This window comes from Phocoena sinus, chromosome 3 (genome assembly GCF_008692025.1).
Source record: "Phocoena sinus isolate mPhoSin1 chromosome 3, mPhoSin1.pri, whole genome shotgun sequence".
In the NCBI taxonomy this organism is placed as follows: Eukaryota; Metazoa; Chordata; class Mammalia; order Artiodactyla; family Phocoenidae; genus Phocoena; species Phocoena sinus.
The window spans coordinates 147,613,750-147,625,023 of NC_045765.1; the positions used below are offsets into that span (position 1 = coordinate 147,613,750).

At 49.8% G+C, this 11,274-nt stretch overlaps 1 protein-coding gene across 1 annotated transcript in view; it reads right to left on the reverse strand.

The window, feature by feature from the left end:
• The window catches only part of PDZD2 (PDZ domain containing 2), a 271,976-nt gene extending 261,696 nt beyond the window's left edge, over positions 1–10,280 (reverse strand). Inside the window, exon 1 of the mRNA XM_032627433.1 lies at positions 10,265–10,280. The gene's annotated coding sequence lies outside the window, so the exon portion shown is untranslated. The remainder of the gene's footprint in view (positions 1–10,264) is intronic.
• Positions 10,281–11,274: the final 994 nt, after the last annotated feature.

Here is an 11,274-nt window from a genome sequence, read left to right on the forward strand (position 1 = left end):
GACATTATTGATGAGCTAAGTGACTCCAAAATTCCTTACCATAGCCTGTGTCCTGTGACTGTGGACTCCGGCCTCGCTGGAGCCCTGCCACACTCCAAAAGCCACTCAGGTACATCCAAACTCTGCATCTTGCATTAAAAATTAATTGACTTCTTCCATTTTTCAGTGAATCAGAACACAACAGGATTTTAAAATATCAGGAGGAACAATTTAAAAATAAAAGCCAGCCTCCTAGCCTGGGTGGAAACCTTGCTCAATTAGTCAAAATTAAGTTGATATTGATTTTTTTTGTCCTATTTGTAAACTTGGAGGCTGTGCACTTTTTTTTTTTTTTTTTTTTGCGGTACGCGGGCCTCTCACTGCTGTGGCCTCTCCTGCCGCGGAGCACAGGCTCCGGACGTGCAGGCTCAGCGGCCACGGCTCACAGGCCCAGCCGCTCCACGGTATGTGGGACCTTCCCAGACCGGGGCACGAACCCGCGTCCCCTGCATCGGCAGGCGGACTCCCAACCACTGCACCACCAGGGAAGCCCGGCTGTGCACTTTTTAATGTCTGATCGGCTGTCCTTTTCTGATATCGAAATGCCTAATTACAATGGGTAATTGGAAAACATTTGCTTGGTGATTTTTGAAATGTCGCTGCTGGTCTGAAGTCTGGCTCTAGGGTTCTGATCCAAAGCTTCTCTTTTATCCTCAGTGAGGTGAAACAGAGCCTGGTGAATGTTTACTGGACAAATTGTTCAAACTAGAAACAGACTTGCAGCTTCGGAAGCCAACTATGTTGGCCTCCATCCAGGTTAGTTGAGCTTCATGCCCCATCCAGGCTGTCTGGTCAGCGCTGACTCAAAGACAAGCCACTCAAGCCTGAGGGGTCTGGAAAATCACCGTGTCCGGGAAGTACTCACCAGCATACATCCACCGTCTCCAATGTAAGGACACAGAATTCAAGCTCCTTGAGCGTCGCCTCCTGTGCAGACTTAATTCCACCACTGTTAAATAGTTCCAATTCATTCACTCATTCATTTCTGAAAGCATTTACTGAGAACCGCAGGGGCGGTGCCGTGCTCAGGCAGTACAAAGGTGAACAAAACAGGCGTTGTCCCCATCTTTAGAGAATTTGTGAGTGTGAAGATTGGGAATTACAAGTGTTACACGAGGGGAAGCAGAGGGCGCTGTGGGTTCTCAGCCTCAGCCTCTCGCCTCTCCCTACGTGTGAGCCCCTGTGATCCCTCCAGCCCTCTACCTACCCCTGCTCAGCACCGTCAGTAATTGTCGGGGCAACCGTTAACATCTGGCAGGAAAGGCTGGAGAGCGGCTCAGCAGTATATACCCCTAGACTCCGCACCAGTTCATCCCCCATCGCTGCTTCAGTCCTGATCATGCTCTCAGTTCTAACCACCAAGCCTCATCTATCTCTTGCTACTTCCCATCTTAGCATCTTGAAGACCGCCCTGCCTCTTGCACTGACAGCTGGAGTGTGTTGCAAGCTGCCTGTCAGCCTGCCCTTCACTGAGTTCCACCAGCCTTTGGAGACCCTGGTGCAGCTGTTTGCCTGAACCACAGCGTGCTATTTGTAGATCTCTATGATATGTAATCCTGCCCACCTCTCCTGGCGGACAGAGACCTAACTCCAGGACCTGGTTCCACGCACCTGGTACCACCTATCCTCTTGCCATTGGCTGAACCAAGGCTCTAGGTGCAACAACTCAGAAGGAAGCACTGATCTCACAGGTGAAAAGATAGGCTAGTAAAGAAGCCACTGTTCAAAGGAGTGGATCTGGTTGTTCCCAATGTATTACTCTGCCTTCAAGTATGTCACCAAAAAATATTTGGCGAGGGATCTTGCTACCTAAATTGGGACAAAGGGAAAATGGCTAAATACCAGTTGGCATAAGGGACCTGGATAAATCCTCTCAAGAAGTATGGGTTAAGAACAAACCAGGGGGCTTCCCTGGTGGCCCAGTGGTTGAGAGTCCGCCTGCCGATGCAGGGGACACGGGTTCGTGCCCCGGTCTGGGAAGATCGCACATGCCACGGAGCGGCTGGGCCCGTGAGCCATGGCCGCTAAGCCTGCGTGTCCGGAGCCTGTGCTCCGCAACCGGAGAGGCCACAACAGTGAGAGGCCCTTGTACCGCAAAAAAAAAAAAAAAAGGAACAAACCAGGAAGCAAGACAAGGAGCCATGACCTCAGGCTCAAAGGAGATCATGCATGGAAAAGTGGAGGCCTGAGGGAGGACCTCCTGAGCCTGCAGGCAGGCACTACCTGCTCACACTGCCCAGCTCTGCGCTGCCTGGCCGGTACTGTGGCCATGGGCGACTATTTCATCTCTCTGGGCCTCTGTCCTCATCATTAAAGCTGCAGATGGTAAGGCCATCTGAAACCTTTAAATGGGCCTCCTCTTCGAACTGGTGGATGGATCTTTTAAAAAAAATCGTCAAAAGGGGTCAAAACCATCACGTAGAAGAGAAATGTATACAAGGTATTGAGTCACCTAGTTTGAAAGATCAACTCAGACAATGAAAGGTCTGAACTGAGGAACAGGTTCCAAGAGCCTGAATGACAGTTCCAAGAGCCACCGGACTGAAGAGGGTTCCATAATCAGGTACATTTGAGAACTGCTGTCTGCTACACACCCTTCCTAGAGTCACCATTCCTACGGAAGGCTCTGAGCAGTCCTGTACTGTAGACACCTGCTTAAGGCTTTCACCAGCGCTGTTAAAGCTTACTGACCATGGAACTCTTTTTTATATTTATTAGCAGCTTTCAGATGTGGGCTTCCAAGCTTCAGATTGTGGGATATAGGACTAGAAAGGGAGTTTTTCTTTTTTAAACATAAAGAAGCAAAAACCAAGCAGGCATAATCTTAATTTACCATTTTGAAGCCCAGGCAACAGCTCACAGCTGGATACATATTCAAGGTCATAGCTGGCCTCAGCCTTCTCTTTCTTACTGACCCTCGGGTCACTGCAAAGATATGGTCCAGCTGGGCGAAGTGGTGACCTCGGTCTTCACCAGCCATTTCTTATGGGGCCCGAGGACACACAGCCCGCTGTCAGCAAACCAACCAACACAGAACTAAATCATGGTGATGTCTTCCCGCCTCAGGGACACGCCTCTGCTTTCTCGGAGACTGCTCAGGGGCAGCTAATTGCTTTTCAGCTCAGGGTACACAGCTTTCTCACATCCACTATTCCCCGGGGTCATATTTTCTCAAGCTGCGTTTTTCAGCGAATAGGGCAGGAGGAAGAGGAAAAAAGAAGACAGGGCAAGAAGTGGTGGGCAGGAAATTGCTTTTTATCTTCATTGTAACTTAAATTACCATCTTCAAAATCCTTCACTTAAAACAATAAAAAAAAAAGTCCTTTCCCAGTCTTAGCTTTTGGGTGTAAAGTTGAAGTTTGAAGCTCCAAACTAGAGGGAAGTGTGGCCACTGATGCTCTGGGAGAGAGAAAGAGCATCTTCCATGGAGGCGTAGGAGGAGTTTCCACTCTGGGCGCTGATACATTGGTCACCCTTAGCAGAAGTGTTGAAGGAGTGGACAGCAGGTGCCCTGCCCAGTGTCCTGGGGCTTGTCTCCTTAATGCTTCTGTCTTCGGTACTCCAGGGCCAGACCATCCCCCTTTCATGTGAGGCCTCTACTGTGAGTCATTACACGTTGATCTCATATTTTATTATCCTCTATTTTCAAATTCTTTGAAGACTGATTGTGTGCTGTTGGCCACTTCCAACTTGTACTCACGTGACTGGCCTCAAGAAGCTGGTTTCGTGCCCACCTGGGTTGCAGGAACCTCTTAACTGGTTTCTGGATTTCTCACAAAGTCAATCGGTCCATGTACAGTTGTTGAGTAGATCTCTTCCTGGGGAAAGGGTGTCTGGGACTTCCTATTCTGCCATCTTGCTGACGTCACTTCCTCTCCACCTCCTCAGTTTCCATGTTCCTAAATTCATGTTATATGCAAGAGCACACACATCATTAAAATTCACATGACTTATTTGCCAGAGTAGTTCTTTCCCTCTAAGTTCTTTCCCTCCCGTGCGGTTTGTGAACATCACTCTCTTTTTGTGGTAGGCGGTGGTTGTTACTGAGGATGGTGAGGGTCTTTATTCTTTTGATCTGCCCTAAAGAAGAAACCACATGGCTGGTAAGGGCAGAGCTCCACGGCTGAAGTGGACAGCGGGCTGCGTGCTGGGGACCCGCCTGGAAGACTGGGGACTGCTTTCCATAGGAAACAGGTCAGGTTGACAGTCCAATACCAGAGGGCCAGTGGGGGCTACAGCCCTTGGCATGAGGTACCTTGTGGGCAGGAGCCAGAGGTCATGATGATGCTGGCAAGTTTCACCCTGGTATTAAGAAGTACTGAGGGCTACTCTCAGCGCCCCGCAGCTTCCTAGAACACAGACAATGATGTCTCAGTCATTGCCCTCACAAACCAGTAACTCTTATTCAAAAGGAAAAGGCGTTTCTGATTTCTCATAATTCCCTTAGTGCTTAAAAAAAAAAATCACATTCTTAATTACCAGCTCTCCTGAGCTCCACCTCGATTTCAAGTCAAATTATTCCCAGTTTGCTCATCACTGTGGGGAAGTGTGTGGCAGGGGGATGGGGGCAGGAGAAGAGGCTGAAAAATGCCTATAAACGTCAGGCTAAGTTTAAACACTCCAAGTGGGAAAGACACTAGAGATAGCAGACTGGATTATCTCTCACATTCAGCCCTCCGTTTACAGTCGCCTCCCTCCCCAGTCCTGATTTATTTAATGCTTCCGTCTAATGAGCTTTGATTTGTGGCCAACGATTGCACTCAGCCAGCTGTACTCAAAACCACCATGACACATGGCTTCCATCAAAGTTGTTGCACGACTGTGAACTGGTTCAAGCATTGAGCAGTCTCGCTAAAGGGAGGGAAAGGCCAACGCTAGCATGAGATGTGCTGGGAACTTTTGGAAGGTGAGTCGGGCATCAGAGGGAGTGACTGAGCGGGAAGGCAAACACCATGAAGGTGCTGAAATCGTGAATCAAGCTTGCGCAGCCGAACCTGAGGCATCTGGCTGAGGCTTGTCCTCTCCATCGATCACCATCATGGCTGTGGTCACAGAGAGCTGGGTCTTGAAGACCATTGGAAGTCACCCCACTGGGGTCCGCCCCCGGCCCTGGAGAAAGCACCTGGCTGTGAAACTTACAACAAGAATTAGTCAAACACATGTTGGTGAGGATGTAGAGAAACTAGAACCCTCATGTATTGCTGAGGGGCAGGTAAAGTGGTGCAGCTTCTCTGGAAAAGTTTGACAATTTCTCAAGGAGCTAACACAGAATTACCATTTGTATTCTGAGGTATAGACCCCCGCAGAATTGAAAACAGGTGTGTAAACAGAACTTGTACAGGAGTGTTCATGGCAGCACTGTTCACAACAGCCAACAGGTGGAAACAACTCAAATGTCCATCAGCTGAAGGATGAATAAACAAAACGCGGTATATCCACGCAGTGGAATATTATTCACCCATAAAAAGGGAATGATATTCTGACACGTGCTACCATGTGGCTAAACCTTGAAAACATTATGCTAAGCGAAAGAAGTAGGTTACAGAAGGCCATATGATTTCATTGATATGAACTATCTGAAATAGGCAAATCCATAGAGACAGAGAGCAGATCAGTGGGTGCCAGGGCTGGGGAGAGGGAGATGGGGAGGGGCTGCTTAATGGGAATAGGGTTACCTTCTGGGATGACGGAAAAGCTCTGGAACTAGACAGCGGTGATGGCTGTGCAACACTGTGAATGGACTTAACGCCAGTTGAAAATGGTTAAGCAGTAAATTTTATGCTTTGTGTACTTTACCACATGCACACATAAAAGAATTAGTCTTGGTCAGTTACATGCCTGCCCTACCCCTCAGCATTCTGGTTTTGCCCCTGTGCCTGCTGGTCTTCACCTCTGACTTTGCCCTTGGACGGTGCTTCTTGGACTCCCTGTGCTTCTTATTCTGGATACCGTGCTAGTGATGTCCAGGCGTCAGGTCCCCAGTCTGGCCCTGGTCTCAGCCTGCTCACGTTAAGGCCTTCGGCTCCTGTTAACCCCGATATACAATCAAGAGAATGTGGTCACCCCTTCAGTCTGATATTACTGCTGCTAAATCAGTCTGGTCTTTACATAAAAATATAAATAGAGTCTATTCTATTATTCTGCTCATGACTTTAAAAATCCTATGTTAAAAAAAATTTTTTTTAAGTAAAAGAAGATAAAAATCCTCAAGCCGTATGACAGATATCCAGAGGCTGTGTCTGAATATTGACTGGCCATGGTGCCTCAACACAACGGCTCACAAATTCTCATTTAGCTTTTGGTGCCATGAAAATTTCTGAATGAGTTAACTTATTTCGACCACCTCCAGAAAGTAAGAAACTGCCTATTAAGCCAGTGTGCATGAACTGGTGGATTGTGAACATTCGAGTGGCCTTTCTCCTATAACATTTAACCAATTGGCATGAGATGCGGGCAGCAGAGACACGGTCTTCAAGGCATCGTGTCCATGGAATCCCATTATATGCTTGTTTATAATCCAGATGTCCAGATGCCCGGAGATGCTGGTTCAGGAAATTTCCATACGGTCTCTTTGGCTCTTACACCTGATCCTTCAATGTCTGCTTCAAACTCTCCCATAGTAAATATCAACTTGGCCACAAACTTACCCTCCATCTTTTGGGAGGAGGTACCAGGGGCAGTCCTGAGCCCTTAGCTTTCTCCTTTTCCTCTCTGAGACCTCTCATGCAAACTTCAACATCACATTTCCAACCATCTTCAGGATAAATCTAGTGGGATGCTCTGACTATGCTAAAATCTGGACTTTTAGACCTGCCTCTGTTTCTTCCCTCCAAGGGTACCAACATTCTAATTATTCAAATTCTGGGTGTTGTCTTTACTTTCTCCTTCTCTTTTATTTCCCCAAACCTATTTCTCTCCTTTAGAATGTCTCTCAGATTCTTTTTTCTATACTCTCACTGCTACCGCCCATTTGGAAGAGTCTGATTTCCTCCTGTCTACCGTGCAGCCAGTCACCAGGCTAATAACCAGACCGCTGCTGTTGTCATTTTTCCATTTTGGTGGCTCTTCCTGTGGTCACATTCCCATGTTATCTTCGTAAATTAAGAATCTACAAGATCACATTTGAATTCCCATCCTGGCATTCAAGACCCTTGACAAGTTGGCCCCATCTTATCACTCAATACCTCCTAACGGCTCCACCCCACCACCCCACCCCACTGCTGCTCACATCACCAACAGTAAACACATTCCCACCCCAGAGCTTCTGCTCCACTGCTGGCTTCTGAAATGCCCTTCCTCCCTCCTCCACCATATCACTCATTTAACAAATGTTATTGCAGCTACTGTGTGCTGGGGACGAAGAGCATAGGATACCTAAGTGTGAACAAAGAACTCTTGGGATCCCTTGGGACAATTACATTCGGCTGCTCTACAATCCATATCCCTCCCATTCTTTGACATCTGGTTCCACTTTCTCCCAAATGTCATCCTGATAACCCTAGGCATGTCCAATTTTCCCCGTTTTCACTGTTCATACCACTTATTGCTGGCATAATATGCTTCAGTTCACCAGCATATACTGTCTCTCATAGTTCTCTGATTATTCCTCTAGGCTTGCTTCATGGAAACTGCCGAAGTTGTTTCACACTCGGAACTATGTTTGGTTCACTATTGTTCAAGCACCCAGCACATTGCCTGCACATTTCCTAAGAATCACTCCCAGTGCATGATGGATGCTCAGTAAATACATGTTTTAATGCAATTCTGCTTGAGTTCAACGTAAGAGCCACCACTCCAATGGCCACTTTATCCATTAAGGGCAACCCTCCTCCACTCCTACTCCACTTCCTTAAGGAGATGAAATATTAGCCAAGAAACACCCTCCCCACCCCTCCCGCCTGCTTCGCCTAGAGCAAGATGCCCTCAAGCCTCACCTGGGAGATGCTCTGCAAATGCTGGGTCCTGAGGTCGGAAGAGGCCGTAAACCATATCTCCTCTTGGAAATTCATGACGCATTTTCTCATTTTTGATCATTTTTCATTTTTAGCCATCAGAATGAAGAACAAAGGTATGGCCCCTGCCATCACCGAACTTAACCTATTAGTGCTTCTGAGAAGCCCCTTGGTAAAGAGATTTTAGGTTGGTTTAACTGTTTTCCCAAACCTTACTCACTAGAAGCACCTAACAACGTTCCATGGACCACGTGCTGGGCTTCAGGGAGAGGGCCAGCCAATCAGGCTAAACCAAAGTTTTGGGTGAAGGAACAAAGAACTGATCTTTTAATTTCATACTAGGAAGATTCGCTCCCCCGGAAGCCTCCTCAAAGAGCCTGGTGTGTGTGCACTGACAGCTGTTCAAAGGCATCCTTGTTAAAACACAGTGCGGTTATGAATAGGGTGGTCCCAACACACGGTGACTGTGCAGCAGCTAGTCACGCTGTTTGCTCCCAAGCACCCAGAAATAACAACAGCGGAAACGATAGAGTAAGAGACTGGGGGAGTGGGTGGGCGCAGACCAAGGGAGGCGGGGGCTGATGATTAGAAGTTCTGGCCCCGGGGGCTCGCTGATCACGGGTTGTATGAGTCTTGCTAATGGGGTTAGAATTGGGGCAAAGCTAATGGCTCATAGAGGGTGAGAACCAGCTGGAAACAGGTGGGGGGTGGGAGCGAGGTCGGAGAGGCGAAGGCTGTTTGGGAAGAGTGGAGCTGTTGCTCTGACACTTTATTCCTCTAGCATTTTGGGGGTTTTTGTTTTGTTGTGTTTTGTTTTGCGGTACGCGGGCCTCTCACTGTTGTAGCCTTTCCCGTTGCGGAGCACAGGCTCCAGACGCGCAGGCTCAGCGGCCATAGCTCACGGGCCCAGCCGCTCCGCGGCATGTGGGATCTTCCCAGACCAGGGCACGAACCCGTGTCCCCTGCATCGGCAGGAGGACTCTCAACCACTGCGCCACAAGGGAAGCCCTAGCATTTTGTTTTTAAGGCAGAGACCACACCCTTCCATACTTTAGGAGGAAATGGGTAAATTCTGAAATGGACACATTTATCCACCTGGGGTGCCTTCTCTGCCCTTCTGCTTTGGGAGAGAGAAGATGGAAAGGACAGGTTAAGAAGGGAAGGGAAAGCGGAAGGAAGGGAGGAAGAAAGGAAAGGGAGGGAGGGAAGCAGGCAGGAAAACTCTTCCAAAAAACACATTTTGAAGAGTTTTCCTGCCTGCCTAGAGAGTGGCATGGACTTATAAATAGTACTAAATGTAAAATAGATGGCTAGTGGGAAGCAGCCGCATAGCACAGGGAGATCAGCTTGGTGCTTTGTGACCACCTACAGGGGTGGGATAGGGAGGGTGGGAGGGAGGGAGACGCAAGAGGGAGGGGATATGGGGATATATGTAATACGTATAGCTGATTCACTTTGTTATACAGCAGAAACTAACATACCATTGTAAAGCAATTATACTCTAACAAAGATGTTAAAGAAAAAACAAACACATTTTGGAAAACTCAAAATTAGAGGATTTCCCACTTGAAGATGACACATGACCACGGGATTGCATCAGGTAGGCCCGTCCAGGGTCCACATGTGAGAAGGTATATCCTCCCAGTGGCCATCACCTTCCCATCACGTCCCGCGTCCCCAGCCCCGAAGCCATGCAGACATGTCAAGGCCCCCCTTAGGCGTGCTGCACCCCCAGACCAGAACCTGGGCACCTCCTCCACCGTCTGAGCTCTGGGGTGTCCTGTCACGGCACCCCCTGGGCTGGAGGGGCTGCCTGACCCTGCTCCGCCCTCCCCGGCGTGGAGGCTGAAGGCGGGTAGCACGCCAGTGCTTCGAATTGCTCACAGACTGAACGAGATTTGTTGAGCCCCTGCTAAGTGTCAGGCTCAGAGAAGATATAAAATACAAGTGCCTTAAGGTCCAGGCACTCAAAAAGTTTCCACTCCACTGTGGGTGAGAACGGGAGGAGGCACCTCCCAGGAGAGGCGCCTGTGAACCCAGGGGGCTCGTGGACAGAGCTGCCAGCAGACAGGCTGACAAGACACACAAAAGAGACAAGCCACCGCACCTCCCGCCTCCCCACTGCCCGCCCGCCGCCCCCCCCCCCCCCCCCCCCCCCCGGGCCTGGGCAGTGACCGCCTCGGGCAGAAGGGACCAGACAGACATGCGGAATGAATTAGGGAGATAGGCAGGAGCTGGAATGAACAGCACAATAAAAACAAGCGTTAATTCACCCTCAGAAGCCGGAGCACTTCACAGGGCGCGAGGTTGGGCCGACGGGCCCCGCTGACCCCTTCTCTTGACGTGACGCTCCCAGAAAAAGCACCGTCCCGCGCAGCTGGCGGCTCCTCGGGAGGAAAGGGACAGGGTCAGGGCGGACCTCGTGCGTACCCGGGACGCGGAAACTCACCAAAGCTCTGGTGGGGTCGAGCCAACAGCAAAACTGCCCTGACCATTCTCTTTCACACTGAGAAATTTCCTTAAGAATGCGCTGAGTGTCCCATCAGCCAGGAAGCTGTCCTAGCCCCTGGGAACTGCCATTAACGTTCTTAATACACTGTAACCTGCTGGCCCTTGTCGCCCTTGATTCAAAACAAAATAAGAGTCTAAGATGCATACAGGGCTGTTTTTATTCTGTTTCTTCATATTTGCTTAGCTAACTGGATTACTCATCGTACTGAGGATTCTTCCAACTCCTGCCCCCAGGGTACACTGTGATTTTTCCCTTGGCCTCCCCAGCAGGGCCACCCTGCTCCAGCAACTTGGAAGGAGGCCCCCAGGTCACGTGTAGGGCAGTGCCCCGCCTCCTGCCGGGCTGGCCGCAGCGGGGACAGCCAGGACCCAAGCCCACGAGTGGGTGGAGGCATGACCGCTCACTCTGGACTCGGGATCTAGGAGTTGTTTGGTGCAGTGGGCGGCACTGAGGGGCCAGAAGCAGCAGGACAGTGTCCAGGGATACCCAGCAGTGCAGTGTCGTGGGTGCCGAGTCAGCCCAGCATCCCCAGACCAGCCCTGTAAGCCGCCTGGCTGTCACCATGCAGTCCACCTGGATTCCTCCCTTCTGATCTTCAGGGCCCGTTGGCTTCGTGGGCTGCTCAGCACAATAAATGCTTTTTCTGCTTTAAACATCCAGGGGAGGTCTGTTCCTCCACCAAGCCCTGGAGTGTCACCATGGATGACCTGGCCACAGACCCTCAGCGTGAACAGGCCTCCATGTGGGCCAATGGGATGGCTGGGCAGGGCT